The sequence below is a fragment of the Cricetulus griseus genome, chromosome 4 (assembly GCF_003668045.3).
Source record: "Cricetulus griseus strain 17A/GY chromosome 4, alternate assembly CriGri-PICRH-1.0, whole genome shotgun sequence".
NCBI lineage: Eukaryota > Metazoa > Chordata > Mammalia > Rodentia > Cricetidae > Cricetulus > Cricetulus griseus.
Window position 1 is genome coordinate 131,250,716 of NC_048597.1, and position 19,642 is coordinate 131,270,357.

The following is a 19,642-nucleotide window of genomic DNA, read 5'->3' on the forward strand; positions in this document are numbered from 1 at the left end:
TTTTAGTCTAGGTTAAATCTCAGTGAGCCAAGAATGATTTTGAAGACATTAAGAATGTACTCCATGATAATATCAAAGAAAGGGAGGGGAATAAAAAACAGGAAAGCAGAAATTATAAAACTAAGAAAAAATGTGTAAAGAATGAAAAGAAAAAGAACCATTAAAAGACCAGGGATACTTAACTTTCTGAGGGTCAATGTTCTATAATTTCACTTATTTTTGTATTTAGGTATGATTCTCAGATTTTACATTAACATAAAACAGTGTGTGTGTGTGTGTGTGTGTGTGTGTGTGTGTGTGTGTGTTTGTATGTATGTATATGTATTGGTGTGTGTATTTGCATGTGTATTTGTGTGTGTACCTGAGTGTGTGACATGGTGAGTTGTGATATTTGCTTGTTAATGAAACTGTAATGGCCAATCTTGATTGATATGTCTAATGTATACAAAAAGAAGAACATAGAAGTATGGAAGGATTTCCTATAACTAGCAACATGTCTGTGAATGGTGACAGAAAGCCCTAAACACACAGATTTTGAAGTTACAAATAAGTTTTTGCTAGCATATGAATGTGCAGATAATGAGGTGTGTTGTTCCCATCAACACACACATGCATGAAATTCTGACCTTATCATGGAATCAGTGGAAGTTGCCTGTGAACTAAGTACCAAGAAAAAGTTGCCCACCATCGCCACAGCTCTCTTCTCACAGCTGTACCCTTCTCACAATCATAACCAGCATACTAAGCAAGAAAACCAGGTAGAAACTAGAGATGGGTAAAGGCATGAATAGCCATAAGTAATTCAATTGTGCATTTTAAAATTCAAACATTCATGGCATTTATGATAGTGAAGACTAAAATAAGCTCATTTCCAAGTTTTAAAAGATAAAATTGTTTTTAAAAGATGGCACTTAGAATATGATGCATGATTTCACATCTCAGGGACTAAGTCTAACAACAGATTTGTAAGACATTCCTGGAAATGTATAAAAGAAAATTATGAACATATGTCATTGTCTCTAATGTACCTTAGAGTCAATAAAAATCTTAAGATCCCAACTGGTATTTTACAGTGAAATTAACATTTATTCAGGGTAAAGCAAAGATGAGCATCATGGCTACACAGAGATGTGATAGTAATGGACAAAAGAGAAAAAATGCACCATAGAAACTAAAAAAAATCATTTTCCTAAATTGAACATATCTGTAGATATTTAATTTTTTAAGATAAAACTACATATTGGTTAGGAAATTGTAATGCATGGGAACAATAGAAACCTAAATGGTACACCTGGAAACAACCTCTCAGTAGACAAATAAATCATGGAGAGGTAGTGGCCTTATCTAGGCAAAGAAAAACAACCAAAAAGATAAAGAGGAACAAAGATTATAGCATTAGAATAGAAAATTATGTTTACACAGAATAAAACAGCAAATTCACATTATGCATATAATGATCATAGCACCAATATTAGACTAATCCCAAACTAGAAGCATTCAAATTCAGTTCTGTAAAGTAGTAAAATGTGTGAAAAAATCTCATGTACTAACTAAAGTACATAGTATACTTGATGTCAGAGATGTAAGAAAGAAAGGTCACACTCATGAGAATGTTGCCCGAATGGAATACACAGACACAAACATGTAACACTATACAAAAATGTAAAAATTAAAGACTGACCCTGAATAGTGAAGTCAGGTAGTATTTACGAAGAAGGAGGTTATAATACAGGGAGACATGCAGGACTGTTTGAGCTTCTAATGAAATTCTGTCCTTTGAGATTATTCCAAAACTTCTGCAATTCAGTTTCAACAATCTTTCACATTTTTAGATATTTGTTATAATTTCCAAAGTTCAAAAGGTTAATAATTTGGAAAATAACTGTGTGTATCAATGAGTTTGGACTAGCCAAGGAAACAGAGAATATAGGAGTCTACACAGATTGGGTTGTGTTTGTTTGAGAAATGGACTAAAAATTTGGGATAAAGAGTGTCAGCTTCAGCGTATATGCCCACTCTTGTTTGGGACATCATTTAGATGTCAAAGTAGACATTCATGTTTTCTAATAAGAGGGAAATTGAAGTTAGAAAGGCTTATTGGTTTTTCTAAATTCTCAAAAGCAGTGCGTAGTAGAAGCTGGATTTGTATTTGGAGGTGTAATATGTCTATCAAGCCTTCTACCACACATCCTTAGCTTTTCCCTCTGCTTGCCATCAAAATTTTATTCTACTCACACACTATTTGAAGTTTTTTATTTATTGGTTAAAAACATTTGCCAATACTTTCTTCGGGTATTGTAAACAAACAAAAGAATACAAATGGAGTAGTTTTAAACAAAATGTTTATTTGCTCTAGTCCTGAGAGATGATTATCAAGGAACCTAAGGGTTCCTTGCCTGATGAAGTCTAGCTTCTTGATTCACAGAGCTACATCTTTCAAATCAGTTCTCTATTAACTCATTGATGAAGGTACTAACCCCAGTTCCCTGAGCACCACCTTTGTGGCCCATTCACCTCTCAAAAGTTCCATCTTCTAATACCATCACATTGGTGAATACTTCAATATAAACATCATGGGCATCCACAAATATCAAACCAAAATGGTATAAGAAAAAAATACCAAGAGCAACAAGAACAGAGTGAAGTATCAGTGGCTGTTTAGTCTTCACATTTCTAGCACACTTGAATAGCTTCTGAATGCCACTGCAATGATTTATTGAGCCCAATTTTAATTGAGCCCAATTAAAAAATAGAAGAGTAAAAGGCAGGTGGTTCAAACTAGGCCCTCTGCATGTGGTGACAGTTCTGTGGCTTGGTCTGCTTGTGGAGCCAGAATCTGTTTCTGGTGCATGAACTGGCTTTTTGTAGATCATTTCCTATGGTGGGATACCTTGTTCAACCTTGATGGAGGGTGGGAGGGAGTGGCCCTGCCTCAACTTGATATGCCAGGCTTTGTTGACTACCTATATGGGAAGCCTTACCCTTTCTAAGGAGTGGAAGTGGGGGGTGGCAGAAGGAAGGGATGGAAGGGTACTGTAGTTGGTACGTAAAACAAATAGAAGTTTTAAAGTGAAAAAAAGGCAGGTCTATTGCGGGATTAGTTGCTCCCAGGAGAGTTTGTGATCTCAAGGTAGGAAGTCCATGAAGTTGTGCAGCTGGACTGGGTTGGGGATTTTGTAGGAGATGGTTGGGAGGTAGTGATGTACTTGATAAGATATTGGAGTATTGGCTGGTATGGGGGTCCACTAGGTGTGCTCTGAGTTCAGGAACTATATGTCTTCTTTGTCCAGTGTTTTGCCCAGGCCTTTGTAAACCAGGGATTCTGGATGGAATCTTTGTCCTGTTCTCAGACTTCTGAAAGAACCAGTTTCTGGCTTGGGAGATGGGGGAGTAATATGTAAAGGAGGTCTTTTTATTCCAAAACCTCTAACCTAACAACACTGATGTGTTATATGTCTTACCTATGATAAGTAGGATTTTAGGGATTTAGATACAAAAATTCCATTCTCATTTGGTGAGAGTAAAGGGATAATCCACTTTGTATACTGGCTTTCTATAACCTATGAATCCTTTATTCCTAGGGTTAAAATAATGCCATATAGAAGGAAAGATAATCTCTCACTGTATATTTCATACCTGTGAATGCATTAGCAAATATCAAGAATGCCAAGCAGGACAAGAGGAGAGACACAATTCCAGCACATCAGAAACCCACAGGAAACCCACAGGACAGTAATGAGTTAAATGAGATTTTTCAGGAGATGCAGAGATGTGAACTGGAAATTTTAAATATTGATACATATTGAAACATGGGTTCTCTTTTTATATATGCAGGTGAGAGAGCTATATAAAATTTAAAATCATTCCAGAATAGCTCTTATCCCAGTGGTTATGGTTTTATGGCTTCCATTATAGCAATCCAAAGTATAATATTACTGTTAGTTTCTTTTCTATGACTTAGTAGCTATACTTATTCAGAAATAACATTCATTTTTATCAAGAAACTCTTTAGAGTTTCTTTAGAGTCTCTGAAAATATCTTCATCAAATACATAGCTGATTGACAGGGAATCTTTGTGTCTTGGATATATGCCACACAATTAAATCTTGGAGTTTGTTAATTAAAGAAACCTTGGAAATGTCTCTCCTTTTACAAATTTTATTCTAAAATGTATCTGTGAAATGAGCTGCTATTGAACAACTGTGTTGTACACCACACTGTTAGTTCAAATGCCCTCTCATTTTGCTTTTTATGAATTACAGTGTTTATTCTAATATTTAAATGTGATTTTTAAGTTCAAGAGAAGAAACTCCTGAAACAGCATCAGTTGAGTCTGTTATCTCAGAAGCAGCAGTTCTGGGGATCCTTTCTCAAAACTGAAGAGTGTGGGATGATATGGATCACTGTCTTGGGAAGTTGGAACAGGGTCAGAACACACAGCAGTAACAAATGTCAGTAATGATGAATGTGACCAGAAGTGTCCTGGGTGTCAAGAAAGCTGAGTTCAGGACTTAGCCACTCTGACTGTTTTCTGAAGGTGAATGAGATCACCCCTACTCCAACTCCACCAGGTCACTGGATCTTTGTTTCACAGGCTGCCACACAAAGTGTACATATACCTATATAAATTGAATGATCTGTATTAATCTTGAGTATTTGTCAGAATATTAGCCTCTGACAGTCAAATTCTGTAAGGACTAAATCTTGGAATGACATATACTATAAATGACAGTCCAGAAAGACCACAGAGACACTGTCTTGTGATTCCAGCATTCATAGTTGTAGAACTATGGGTGGAAATCCAGCTAAATAATACTTTCAAAGGCAGGTCCGGAGCCCACCTACACATTCAAACTTCATAGCTTTTCACTAAGTGAAGTGAAAAGGGAGAAATTTCAAACCACCACCTACAGAGACACATTGCATACTAATTTGAAATGGTGTCTTTATTTTAGAAATAGCTGACCCATGAGATCATTAAAGCTCTAATCCCCCACACACACCACAGCTTTTTAATCCACAATAAGAAATGGACAAGCCACAGCACAAGAAAGCCAAAGCAAGGGCCTTTGCTAATATGAAAAGTTTATTTGAAAATCAAGTGCTTTTAAATTAGGGGTTATCTCAGTAGAGTGCCTTCCTCTCAGGCCTGCACAAAGCAATGTGAAGATCAAGACTTAAATATCTTGTATCTTGCTACATTACTGAAGGTGTTTATCAGTGTTGTTGGAGTTCTCCAGAAGAATTTTCCCGGGGTCACTTATGTAAACTATCATATCATCAGCAAATAGTGAGAGTTTCCCCTCTCTTCCAATTTGTATCCCTTTGATCTCTTTTTGTTGTCTTATTGATGCAGCAAGAACTTTGAACACTTGAATAGATATGGTGAGAGTGGACTGCCTTGTCTTGTTCCTGAATTCAGTGGGATTGCTTTGAGTTTCTCTTCATTTAGTTGGATGTTGGCTGTTGAGTTACTGTATATTTCCTTTATTATGTTTTAATATGTTCCTGTATCCTTATTTGATCCAAGACCTTTATAATGAAGGCATGTTGAATTTTGTCAGTCTTTTTCAGCATCTAGTGAGATGTTCATGTGCTTATTTTTCTTTCAGTTTGTGTATATAGTGGATTACATTGATGGATTATCATATGCTGAACCCTCCTAGCATCTCCTGGATGATTCCTACTTGGTCATAATGGATGATTTTTCTGATGTGTTCTTGAATTCCATTTGCCAGTATTTTATTGAGTATTTTTGCACCTATTTTCATGTGGGAAATTGGTCTGTAATTCTCTTTCTTAGTTGTGTCTTTGTGCGGTTTGGGTATCAGGGTTATTGTAGCCTCATAGAAAAAGTTTTACAATGTTCCTTATGTTTCTATTGTGTGGACTAATTTGAGAATATTGGTATCAGATCTTCTTTGAACATCTGGTAGAATTCTGCACTGAATCCATCTGGACCTTGTCTCTTTTTCAGTTGGGAGACTACTGATAGCTGTTTCTATTTCCTTAGGCGTTATAGGTATATTTAAGTTGTTTATCTGTTCCTGATTAAATTTTTATATGTAGTACTTACCTAGAAAATTATCCATTTCCTTAGAATATTCCAATTTCATGGAGTTAAGGTTTTCAAAGTATGAACTGATGATTCTCTAGATTTCTTCTGTGTCTTTGTTTTTTTTTTTTTTTTTTTTCAAGATTGGCCTTGAACTTACAGAGATCCACCTGCCTCTGCCTCTGCCTCCTGAGTGCTGGGAGTAAAGGCATGCACCACCAATACTCGCCCCCTCTGTGTCTGTTGCTATGTACCCATTTTTGTTTCTGACTTTGTTAATTTGGATATTCTCTCTGTGTTTTGGTTAGTTTGATAAAGATTTGTCTATTTTGTTGAATATCTCAAAGAACCACCTCTTTTTCTCATTGAGTCTTTGCCTTGTTTTCTTTGCTTCTATTTTATTGATTCATCCTTCAATTTGACTACTTCTTGCTGTCTAGTTCTTCTGGATTAGTTTGCTTCCTTTTGTTCTAGTGCTTTCAAATCTTTTGTTAATTCACTAGTGTGGGATTTTCCCAGCATCTTTATGTAGGCATTTATTGCTATGATCTTTCCTTTCAGAGTGCTTTCATTGTGTCCCATAAGTTTGGGTATGTTGTTCAAGGACACAATGGGACCTGTGAATTAGGAACTGTAGGAAGATTCACCTACCATCGATCCAAGCAATGTGGAGAGAGTTGATTCCTTGGTCCTCTTGTCCATGGTCTGAAGAGTCCTTTGCAGCAGTTGAGGTGAAAGGTAGGGTTGCACAGTGATCAGCGTTGCCATTTTTGTGAGTGGAATTTCTTCAGTGCCCACCAATCTTCTTGGAGGGAATAGGGTGTGGCTAGTAGCTGGCCTGACTCTCTGTTATAAGCATTTTAGTATATCATTTTAAATGCCATGTTCTCTAGATCTCTGAGCATTTGAGGGCTGTCTGTCTGTTTAGTATATCTCAGCAGAGAAAACCTGTCCCTAGCTACCTGCCTTAAGCTCATAGGTGGCTATGCAAGGCCCCATCATTGCAATTAATTTGTATGGCTACAGAGTAGTGGAGGATCTGTCTGGGAAGCTGGATCCAAGCTGAGAGACTGTGGAGGGATGCATCATTGAGAGCCCTTCAGCCTGTAACTGGATCTAACTTAGTAGGTTTACACCTATAAAGGTCAAAGTAGTAGAGAAATGCAATAGAAGCTTTCCCTTTGTAAACAGATTACAGGGAAGACTGGGTGGTATAAACATTGTGTTTATTTGAAATAGACCTTTATTGCTTTAAATGTTTATCATTTAAAAATATACAACAATTTAGAAACATTTGAGACTTGGTGCAGTTAAATTTAAGTTGCATAGAGTTAGCTTAAATTTTTAAATATACAGTCAAATTTAAATCACATGTACAGAGACAAGCAGATATATCAAACAGAACTGGATAAAAGTAATAGGGAGAACCAGAGGGTGTAATCTCTGATCCGTAAGTTGTAGCAGATAGGAGATTTAAAGAGACAGAGTAGAAACTGACGGTGACATGAAGGCGGATCTGCCAAAGAAATTAGTGTTGACAGGACTTGTCTAGACTGAGTAGGTGTGCCTACAGCTAGGTCACACAGTCAAGATGGTGGCCCCCAAGCTAAGCCTCATGGCCAAGATGGCAGCTGTTATAAGCATGTTCTGGTCTGGTGGCAGAAGTGTTTTTTTGTTTTTGTTTTTGTTTTTCCTCCACGAGTGAGGCAGAAAGATGTGTGAAACCAACAGGACACCAGAGTCCAAATGGCACAACATCCAAAAAAGACCATATGCTGCCCACAACCATGAAGGACCTTGGGGGTGGCTGTCCATGCAATTAGCTAGAAAGTCTCTGTTATTCTTTAATCATTAACTCAGGTAAAATTTTATCCTTCTCAAGAACTCTGATGCTTCTAATGGCTGATAGCTTTGTCAGCTTAAAGCAACAGCCAAAGCTGTAACTGTCACAAAACAGATTTCAGGAACAGGTATTTTAGGGTTTGTCTATATAAATATGGTAATATAAGGTACATGAAGGTCTAAATATAAATACAAATTATGAGTTTCTGAGGATAAAAAGGCTTAAGTGATGACAAATAAGGTAATTTGAGACATTAAAAAGAATGAAATATGTTTCAGATTTCTCTCTTTCATTATGCTACTTTTCATAGTCCATAAAGTTCTGATAAGCTACTAATCTGATGCTAACAGAGTACAAAACACCAAACTCTGCTAACATCTTGCCAGGTCTAAGAGGCACCGAGAGTTCCATTCAGCCTGGACTGTAATGAAACAACCAGCTACCCCAGGACATGGCAGCACCCCAGCTTTCTCAGGTCCCCTAAAGATGGTCAACAACCCCCAGGTCAGCAGGAAGTAGTCTTGAGAACTTGCTGTCCTTATTCCCTAACCTGCCACATGCAGGTGCAAAGTACCCCTTTAAGAGACAGACTGTGCCCCCTGATAATTGCCTGGGCACACACAGTGGTATGGCCAGGTCATGTCTACATCACTCATTATGGGACTGCATGAGGTCTCAGTAGGCATGCATTTGAATGCACAAAATCTCCCGTTTAATTGAGTACCTCCACGTGATTGTCCCTTCCCCTTCCTCTCTTACTCTTTCTTACTCTTTCCTTCCTCTCTTACTCTCTGGCTCTTACCTTCTTTGTCTCTCTCTCTTACTGTTCTGTTCTTAACCTCTCAGTCTTACCATCTATTCCTCTTACTATCTCTCTCTTACCTTTCTCTTCCTCTCTTCTCTTACACTTACACTGTCTCTCTCTTCTGTCTCCTTTCTCAACCTGTCTCTCCCTCTCTCGCTCTCCTGCCCTGAAATAAAATAAACTGGTTAATGTACTCTGTATTGTTTGTGTTCCACCACACTGGTTTCTGTCTCAAGCCTTCTAATGTAAGCAAAAGAACAACATGTTGTACAGTCATTTTCATTAAATTTTAGGAAGTCTTTTATTTATTTCTTTATTTCTTCCTTGACCCAGTGGTGGTTTAGTTGAGCACTGTTCAATTTCCATGTATTTGTGGGCTTTCTGAAATTAATGTTGTTGTTGAATACTAACTTTAAGCTGTGGTGATATGATAGAGTTTATTGCATTTCTTTTTTGTATGTGTTGAGGTTTGCTTTGTTATTGAGTATGTGGTCAATTATTGAGAAGATTCCATGAGGTGCTGAAAAGAAAATATATTCTTTGTTGTTTGAGTGGAATGTTCGATAGATTTCTGTTAAGTTCATTTGAGTCATAACATCTGTCAGTTCCCTGATTTCTCTGTTAAGCTATTGTGTGGCAGATCTGTCCAGGGATGAGAGCAGGGTGTTGAAGTCTTCCACTATTAGTGTGTGGGGCTTGATTTGTGATTTAAGCTTTAGTGATGTTTCTTTTACAAATGCAGGAGCCTTTGTGTTTGAGGCACAGATGTTTAGTATTGAGATTACCTCTTGATAGATTTTTCCGGTGATGAACATGAAATGCTATTCTTTATCCCTTTTGACTGATTTTAGTTTGAAGTCTATTTTGTTTCTAGCTTGTTTCCTTTTTTTTGTTTTTTTAGTTCAAGTTAGGGAACAAGCTTGTTTCACATGTAAGTCCCTTCTCCCTCTCCCTCCCTCATCCCTCCTTCCCCATCCCCAACCCCACACCCCATCCACCCACCACTCCCCAGGCAGGGTAGGGCCCTCAATGGGGGCTCTGCAAAGTCCACCAAATCTTCCTGTGCTGGGCCTGGGCCCTTCCCCCATGAGTCCAGGGCCAGAGTGTATCCCTTCATGTGGGATGGGCTCTCAAAGTCCCTTCTTCCACCAGGGAAAAATACTAATCCATTACCAGAGGCTCCCTGGAGTGCAGAGGTCTCTTTGTTGACATCTGTTCAGGGGTCAGGATCAGTCTGGTACTGGCCTCCCAGACAGCATTTGGGGTCGATGTGCTCTCCCTTGTTCAGGCCAACTGTTTCTGTGGGTTTCTCCAACTTGGTACAGACACCTTCGATCTTCATTCCTCCCTCTCTTCAACTAAATTCCCGATTTCAGCTCAGTGTATATCTGTGGATGTCTGTCTCTGCTGAACATGCACTATTTGGGTATATACCCAAGAGAGGAATGGCTGGATCTTGAGGTAGACTGATTCCCATTTTTCTGAGCAACTGCCATACTGATTTCCAGAGTGGTCTTACAAGTTCTCACTCCCACTAGCAATGGAGGAGTGTTCCTTTTTCTTCACATCCTCTCCAGCATAGATTGTCATTGGTATTTTTGATTTTAGCCATTCTGATAGGTGTGAGGTGGTATCTCGGAGTTGTTTTGAGTTGTATTTCTCTGATGGCCAAGGATTTTGAGCACTTTCTTAAGTGTCTTTCAGCCACTACAGATTCCTATGTTGAGAATTCTCTATTTAGTTCTGCACCCCACTTTTTAATTTCATCGTTTGGTGTTTTGGTGGCTAGCTTCTTGAGCTCCTTTTATATTTTGGAAATCAGCCCTCTGTCAGATGTGGGATCGGTGAAGATCTTTTCCGATTCTGTGGGTGGTCAGTTTGTCTTACTGACTGTGTCCTTTGCCTTGGAGAAGCTTCTCAGTTTCAGGAGGTCCCATTTATTAATTGCAGACCTCAATGTCTGTGCTACTGGTGTAATGTTTAGGAAGCTGTCTCCTGTGCCAGTTTGTTCAAGGGTAATTCCCACTTTCTCTTCTAGAAAATTCAGTGTGGCTGGATTTATGGTGAGATCTTTGATCCATTTGCACTTAAGTTTTGTGCATGGTGACAGGTATGGATTTATCTGCAATCTTCTGCATGTCGGAATCCAATTGTGCCAGCACCATTTGTTGAAGATGCTATCTTTTTTCCAGTGTATAGATTTAGCACCTTTGTCAAAAATAAGGTGTTCATAGGTGGGTGGGTTAATATCAGGGTTTTCAATTCCATTGGTCTATTTGTCTATTTTTTTGCCAATACCAAGCTGTTTTCAGAACTATGGCTCTATAGTAGAGCTTGAAGTCAGGGATGGTGATGCCTCCAGATGATCCTTTATTGTACAGCATTGTTTTGGCTATCCTGGGTTTTTTTTTCCATATAAAGTTGAGTATTTTCCTTTCAATATCTGTGAAAAACTGTGTTGGGATTTTGATGGGGATTGAGTTGAATCTATAGATTGCTTTTGGCAGGATTGACATTTTTACTATGTTAATTCTACCTATCCAAGAGCATGGGAGATCTTTCCATTTTCTGGTATCTTCTTTAATTTCTTTCTTTAAAGTCTCAAAGTTCTTATTGTACAGGTCTTTCACATTTTTGGTTAGTGTTATCCCAAGATATTTTACGTTGCTTGTGGATATTGTAAAAGGTGATGTTTCCCTGATTTCTTTCTCATTGGATTTATCATCTTTATATAGTAGGGCTACTGATTTCTTTGAATTAATTTTGTATCCTGCTACCTTGCTGAAGGTGTTTATCAGCTGTAGGAGTTCCCTGGTAGAGTTTTTCGGGTCACTAATGTAGACTATTATGTCATCTGCAAATAGTGAAAGTTTGACTTCTTCCTTTCCAATTTGTATCCCTTTGGTGCCCTTTTCTTGTCTTATTGCTCTAGCTAGAACTTCAAGTACAATATTGAAGACACCAGCTTGTTTCTTATGTCCATTTGATTGGGAAAATTTTTTCCCAAACCTTTACTCTGAGGTAATGTCTGTCTATGAGGTTGAGGTGTGTTCTCTATATGCCACAGAAGGATGGATTCTTTTTTTGTATCCAGTCTCTTAGCCTATGTCTTTTTATAGGTAAATTGAGAACACTTATATTAATGGATATTAATCATCAGTGACTGCTAGTTCCTGGGTTTTTTGTTTGTTTGTTTGTTTGTTTTGTTTTTTTGTTTTTCGAAACAGGGTTTCTCTGTGTAGCTCTGGAGCCTATCCTGGCACTTGCTCTGGAGACCAGGCTGTCCTCGAACTCACAGTGATCCGCCTGCCTCTGCCTCCTGAGTGCTGGGATTAAAGGTGTGTGCCACCACCGCTCGGCTTAGTTCCTGTTATTTTTCCTTTTGTTGGTGGTGATGGCATTCAATTCCCTTCTTTGGAATTTGCTGCTGGAAACTCATCTATTGCCTGTGTTCTTGTGGATGTAGATGATTTCCTTGTGTTGCTATTTTCCTTCTAATACTTTCTGTAGGGCTGCAGTTTTGGATAGGTATTGTTTAAATTTGTTTTTATCATGGAATGTCTTGTTTTCTCCATCTATAGTTATTGAAAGCTTTTCTGGGTAAAGTAGTCTGGCCTTGCATCCATGTGGTCAATTATTGAGTCTGTACAACATCTCACCAGGACCTTCTGGCTTTCATTGTTTCCATTGAGAAGTTAGGTGTAATTCTGATATGTATGTCTTTAAATGTTACCTGGCCTTTCTCCTTTGCAGCTCTTAATATTCTTTCTTTATTTTGTATGTTTATTGTTTTGATTATTATGTGGCTAGGAGACTATTTTTTTTTTGAGCCAGTGTATTTGGCATTGTGCAAGCTTCTTGTATTTTCATAAGGATATCCTTCTTTAGGTTGGGAAAGTTTTCTTCTATGATTTTGTTGAATATATTTCCTATGCCTTTGAGTTTGACTTCATCTACTCCTTCTATCCCTAATGTTTTTAGGTTTGGTCTTTTCATGGTGTCCCAGATTTCCTGCATGTTTCGTGCTAAGGTTTTGTTGGATTTAAAATTTTCTTTGAACAATGCATCTATTTCCTCTATGGTATCTTCAATGTCTTAAATTCTCTTTTCCATCTCTTGTATGCTGTTATTTCTGCTTGCATTTTTGGTTCCTGATTGTTTACCCAGATTTTCTCTTTCCAGAATTCACTGGGTTTATGTTTTCTTTATTGCCTCTATTTCATATTTCATGTCTTGAATCATTTCCTTCAGTTCTTTGATTGCTTTTTCTTGGTTTTCTTTAAGGGATTTGTCAATGTCTTCCAATTTTTTATTTGTCTTTCCCTCTGTTTCTTTGAGGAATTTTTCATTCCATCTTTAAGGGCTTCAATCATCCTCATATAGTTATTTTTAAGTCATTTTTTTCTATGTCATCTGTCCTGGGTTGTTCAGGTCTTGCTGTTGTAGCACCACTAGTTTCTAGTGGTATCTTATTGCTCTTACACCTACTCTACTCTTCTTCACAATCATGGCCTTTAAAAAATGTTATTGTGTGTGTGCGTGTTGTATGCATATGTGTTTCTACATATAATCTGTTCAGTTCATAAAACATTGCATACATGTATGCTTTCACAGATAAGAATTTGGCAATAATAATCAATTTTTGCTCTCTTCCCTGGGGAGGGCCACCTGTCCTACTCCCAGCTTTCCTTAGTTGCCTATGTTCTCTGTTGAGGCCTTGTGAGCTTTTGTCCACAAGGTTTGGCATGCTCTTTGAAGGCATTGTGTATCCTAGTAATATCAGAAAATAATAGTATAGTATGTGTCCATTAAAACAAGTTTTACAATCATACCCTAAGTAGACAACACACTTCAAACACTTTTTTTTATGGTTAAAGCAATGACTGATTATTATTCATAAAGCAAAGGCTTTATCCAATGAGAAAGCATAAAATCCAGTTTTTATAATCTTTATATTATTTTTAGATAGTTGCAACCATATTCATTTTTAAACAACATTTACAACATGTTTTAAGCATAACGTTACTATTGCAAAATTTACAAAAACAAATTTAGTGAGATAATATTAAATTAAACCTTGGGAGGCTATAGCTAAGACACAGAAAACATGGTATCTTAAATATTTAATAGTTACGTTAATAGTTTTTGTCTTCCTAACCAAATTTAACTAATTACAACTGGTGACTTAAATTGTTTTTTTTAAAAAGAAAAAAAAAGCCTTTACTTTTATTAGTGTTTATGAGACATCAAAAATAGAATAAGACTTTCAGAGCAGGATAATGTTTGTCATTTATTACTTTGTTATTATTATTTAACTAAAAAAACAAGAGATGAATAATATTTTTAGGAGGTATCATTGTGGTGTAAAACATTAAAGTGATCTGTAACTGTAAGCTGTGTCAGTCTCAAAGCAGGCTTTCCCTCCACAGCACTGAAATTATAATCAATTAAACTCTGCACAATCTCTTCTTTTCAGTTTTCATTCACAGATGAGAGCTGTATTTATTTGCATCAGCAACAACAATACAAAATAAAATAAATAGACTTGTGTTTAATTAGTGCATTTATTTTCATAATTAGAGTCTAAAAACTTAGACTTCAATGCCCATATAGGAAAAAGAAAAACTTTCAAGCTCCTCTGAGTTCCTAAAGGCAGCCTGACAGATAAGGTTTAGCAAAGGATTGGGTATATGACTAGAGGCCTGAGAAAAGATAACATACCCCAGCTTCATCAATATTTCTCTGTCTGAAAGAAGACCAGATAGCTATCAAGTCATGCTTGTAAAAATCCCTGGTTCAGGACATAAATAACAAACCTATTTCCCCTACAATATCTGGCTTAATTATATCCTCCCTAAACATACAGTTGTTGTTTTGTCCTATGTTACCACAGAAGCTTTGTAATTTCGAGACTTTCAGTCTTTTAGACTTTCCCTTAAAAAAAAACCCTTAGTGGTAAGCCATATTTTGTTTGCTTCCCAGTGGGCAGAACACTGCTGCAATCTATCAATAATCTCTGTTCTTGCATTCAGGGAGTCACCTCCTTGCTGGTGGATTTTTTAGGGCCCTGCAAACTGGCCATAACAGTATCAATACAATTGCTCTCCTTAAAATTTTTCTCAGAGTACATTGCCAAAGTACACATTTAAAAAATGATTTTATACAAAAAAATAAAATAAAAAAGAATGGCACAAACCTGTTGTGCCCAAATGTAACCTAAGGAAATACTGATTAAGTATGGCTGTGTTTAGTAAAGTGAAAGATGGAATATATTAAGAGCAAACACTTTGGTAGAAGGAAGCATTGCACACTCAAGACCATGAGAAAAACCACTATGAACCACAACAATTAACACTCTAGAAGAGTGAGCCTTTGAGAAGATTTTGTGTCAGATGAGACTCTAGTCAAGGTAAGAGAAAAAAGGCTCAGAAGCAATTTTAGAATTGCTCCATCCCACATCATGGAGTACAGAAAGCTATTGAAAATTTTGAATATGCTTTCTACTTCACTAGGAAAAAGATTTTTGTAACCATGATGTAAAATAAGAGAGCAGGTGGAACATTCAATGAACAACAAATATTTGAGCATAGCTAGAGCAAGCCAGGGATGGGAGTTGAACAGAGGCCCTCACACAGCCTTAGCTTATCTTCTTTCATCCTCTTTCTTATAGCACTGACTTTAAAAACTTGGAATTGTACTTCCCCTGTTCTTTTGAGATGTAAATTTTAAGCTTTTAACTATTCCCCTTATGCATTAACATTTTTCCCCAAGAACCTAGAAGTCACCCTTTTGTAATGTAAGCCACAAAGAAAGCACCTAGTTTCTAGTTTCTCAGAAAAGCAGGCAGGTAACTTCAATTGGTGCCTTGCTCTAATGCACCTTCTTTTGCTATTGGCAGTCCTTGGAACAGCCTGTAGCAGCCTGAGTAGTTCTGTTTGGAGATATCCACTTAAGTGAAGATGGGATTATTGCCTTAACCATGGAAGTGAATTTCAGGAACTCTGTGTGGAGCAAAGATGTTGATTATAAACATGTTTTAATATAAATTTAAACATGGGCATTAACGAAGAGAAAGTGTTAATCTCAATGTTGAGAATAAGACCACTCACTACCACAATTTGAGCCAAATTCGAAGCAAGCTTAATTTTATTGGGGTGCACCCATGAGCTGGCCAGCCACTGCCCCCTAAGTCAGGTTAAAGAGAGCAGCTCTGAGTCTGTCTCTTGGGCTCCTTTTAAGAAGAAAAAATCATGAGTAGATTTAAAGAAGGAAGACAATGGGGCAATAAGGAAACACAGGAACAACAACAAAGCAACTTACAAAAAAAATCATGTGGACACCCACCACATAATTAGAAAGGGTTCAAGGAGGGTCAGGGAAGATAAGGGTATTCTCAAAAGCAAATTAAAGTCATGGATTGAGGAAGTTCATGTTCCAAGAAACAGAGCAATTCAACTCTCACATTAAATAGAAACTTATTTTTAAAAATATACCATAATATCTCCTGCCTTAAAAATGAAGTCAGCCAAGAAAGGACAGTATACATGTGAGATACAGATGTGACTTAAGCTGTGTGTCATATCTGTCAATTTACAGTCAATTTACACAATTTTGGTAGCTCCTATGAGTTACACTTTTTGAAAAGTTTCTAAAGAATTTGTTTTGTTTTGTAAATGAGAGAATAAGTGGGATAGCCAGGGTACTGCCAGAGTGAATCCTGCCAGGTGAATAGGGAGCAGGGCAGCACACTGCCTGAGTCCTAAAACTGTATATTTTGAGGGTGGGAGGGTGGACTTGGGAAGAATGGGAAACAATGTGATTAGGATACATTGTATGAAATCCCCAAACAATCAATAAAAGTTTTATACTGGAAAGTTGTTTTCTAATTCATTTTATATATATACATATATATATATGCATATATATATGCATATATATATATATACATGCATAAGAAATTAACACATAAGAAATATATATGTGATCTAAATGAAGAACAACCTGCTCAATAAGTATAATGTTATTTGTGTATTTTTTTTCTGGTCTAACCTTTTGGTATTGGATAACCAATTGGGAACTCTTCCCTGATGAAGAGACTCTTTGTCCTTCTTTAAGAATTCCATGATTGCTTGTAGTTCTTTATCTATGGATAGTGTTTGGGAGATTCCCATCTTTCATGTTAACATGTCCATTAATAGTGTACTTCCTTGGGTCTCATTTAGGCAACTATACTGTTGCAGTATCATGGATGAAGCTTCCCTGTCATTTCTAGAAGCTGTAGTAAGATAGCATATGAAGATAGAGGTTTCTGTTCTGACTGATCCTGTAATCTTTTAGTCACAAATAAATACACAGGAACTCATATTAACTATAAACTGTTTGGCCAATGGCTCAGTCTTCTTTGGGCTAGCTGTTTTTAAATTAATAACCCATTTCTATTAAACTATGTATGTCTACATGGTCTTGGATTATCCAGAGAACACCCAGGCATACTAACTTCCCTGTGGCTCTGTGGCATCTCCATCCTGACTCCCTCTCCCTCTTCCAAGAATTCTTCTCATCTGGTAGCCCTGCCCATACTTCCTGCCTGTATACTGGCCAATCAGCATTTATTCAGCAACCAATAAGAGAAACATATATTCACAGCATACAGAAGGACATCCCCAGTAAGAATATTTCCTGGTCTCCTGACTCTTTTTTTTTCAGATTTTTTTTTATTTGAATTAGAAACAACATTGTTTTACATGACAATCCCAGTTCCCTTATCTCTCCTGTTCTCCCCTACCACCCCCCCAACTAAAACCCTACCTAGCACATATCCTTTCTGCTCCCCCTGGATGGTGAGGCCTTCCATAGGGTGTCATCAGAGTCTATCATATCCTTTGGGATAGGGCCTGGGTCCAGCCCAATGTGTATTGGCTCAGGGAATATTCTTCTATGTGGGATGGGCTCCCACAGTCCACACCTATGGTAGGGACAAGTACTGAACTACTATAGGAGGTCCCGTAGATTTCTAAGGTTTCCTCAATGAAATCCATGTTCCTGGGGTCTGGATCAGTCCCATGCTGGTATCCCAGCTATCAGTCCCTTCTCTTTCTCCTAGCTCCCTCCCTCCTTTTCCAGTGCTCTCAATTTGCTCAGGGGATCTTGACCATTTTTCCCTTCTCCAGGGGACCATGTTTGGCTATTACAAATAGTTCTGCTATGAACATCATTGAACAGATGACCTTGGATGAATATGCTTCTTTTGGGTATATGCCTAAGAGTGGAATTGCTGGATCTTGTGGTAGACTCATTCCCATTTTCTTGAGGAGTCGCCATACCGATTTCCAAAGTGGCTACACAAGTTGGCACTCCCACCAGCAATGGAGAAGTGTTCCCTTTTCTCCACATCCTCTCCAGCATAAACTGTCATTTTATGCTGGAGAGGATGCAAAAAAACCAATGTGTCTTTGATTCAGCCATTCTGACAGGAGTAAGATGGTATCTGAAAGTTGTTTTGAGTTGCATTTCCCTGGTTGTGAAGGATGTTGAACACTTTCTCATGTGTTTTTCAGCCATTTTAGATTCCTCTATTGAGAACTGTCTATTTAGTTCTGTACCTCACTTTTTAATTGGATTGTTTGGTGTTTTGGAGACTAGATTCTTGAGTTTTTTTGTAAATTTTGGAGATCAGCCCTCTGTCAGATGTTGGGTTGGTGAATATCTTTTCCCAGTCTGTGGGCTGCTATTTTTGTCTTGCTGACTGTGTCTTTTGCCTTACAAAAGCTTCTCAGTTTCAGGAGGTCCCATTTATCAATTGTTGATCTCAATTCTTGTGCTACTGGTCTAGTGTTCAGGAGGCAGTCTCCTGTACCAATTAATTCAAGGGTATTTCTCACTTTATCTTCTAATAGGTTCAGTGCAGCTGAGTTTATGTTGAATCTTTGATCCATTTTGACTTAAATTTTGTGCATGGCAAAAGGCTTGGGTCTATCTGTAGTCTTCTACATGTCCGAATCCAGTTCTACATGTCAGCATCATTTGTTGAAGATGTTCTCTTTGTTTCATCGTTTGAATTTCGATTGTTTGTCAAAAATCAGGTGTTCTTAGATGTGTGGGTTAATATGAGTGTTTTCAACTCTATTCCATTGGTCTACCTGTCTATTTTTGTGCCAAAACCAAGCTGTTTTCAGGACGAAAGGTCTGTAATAGAGTTTGAAGTCAAGGATGGTGATGCCTCCAGAAGTTCCTCTATTGTACAGGGTTGTTTTGGCTAACCTGGGTCTTTTGTTTCTCTATATAAAGTTGAGAATTGTTCTTTGAAGGTCTGTGAAGATTTTGATGGGGATTGCGTTGAATCTGTAGATTGGTTTTGGCAAGATTGCTATTTTTCTATGTTGATTCTACTTATCTGAGAGCATGAGAGATCTTTCCATTTTCTGGTATTTTCTTTAATTTCTTTCTTTAAAAACTCAAAATTCATATGGTATAGGTCTTTTGCTTGTTTGGTTAGTGTTTCCCCAAGACATTTTATGTTGTTTGTGGCAATTGTAAAGGGTGATGTTTCTCTGATTTCTTTCTCCACCAATGTGTCATTGGTATATAGTAGGGCTACAGATTTTTTTGAGTTAATCTTGTATCTTGTCACTTTGCTGAAGGTGTTTATCAGCTGTAGGAGTTCCCTGGTAGAGTTTTCAGGTCACTTATGTAGACTATCATATCATCTGCAAATAGTGAGAGTTTGACTTCTTCCTTTCCAATTTGTATACCTTTGATCTCCCTTTCATGTCTTATTGCTTTAGCTAGAACTTCAAGTACAATATTGAAGAGATATGGAGAGACTGGACAGCTTTGTCTTCTTCCTGATTTTAGAGGAATCACTTTGAATTTTTCTCCATTTAGTTTGATGTTGGCTGTTGGTTTGGTGTATATTGCTTTTATCATGTTTAGATATGTT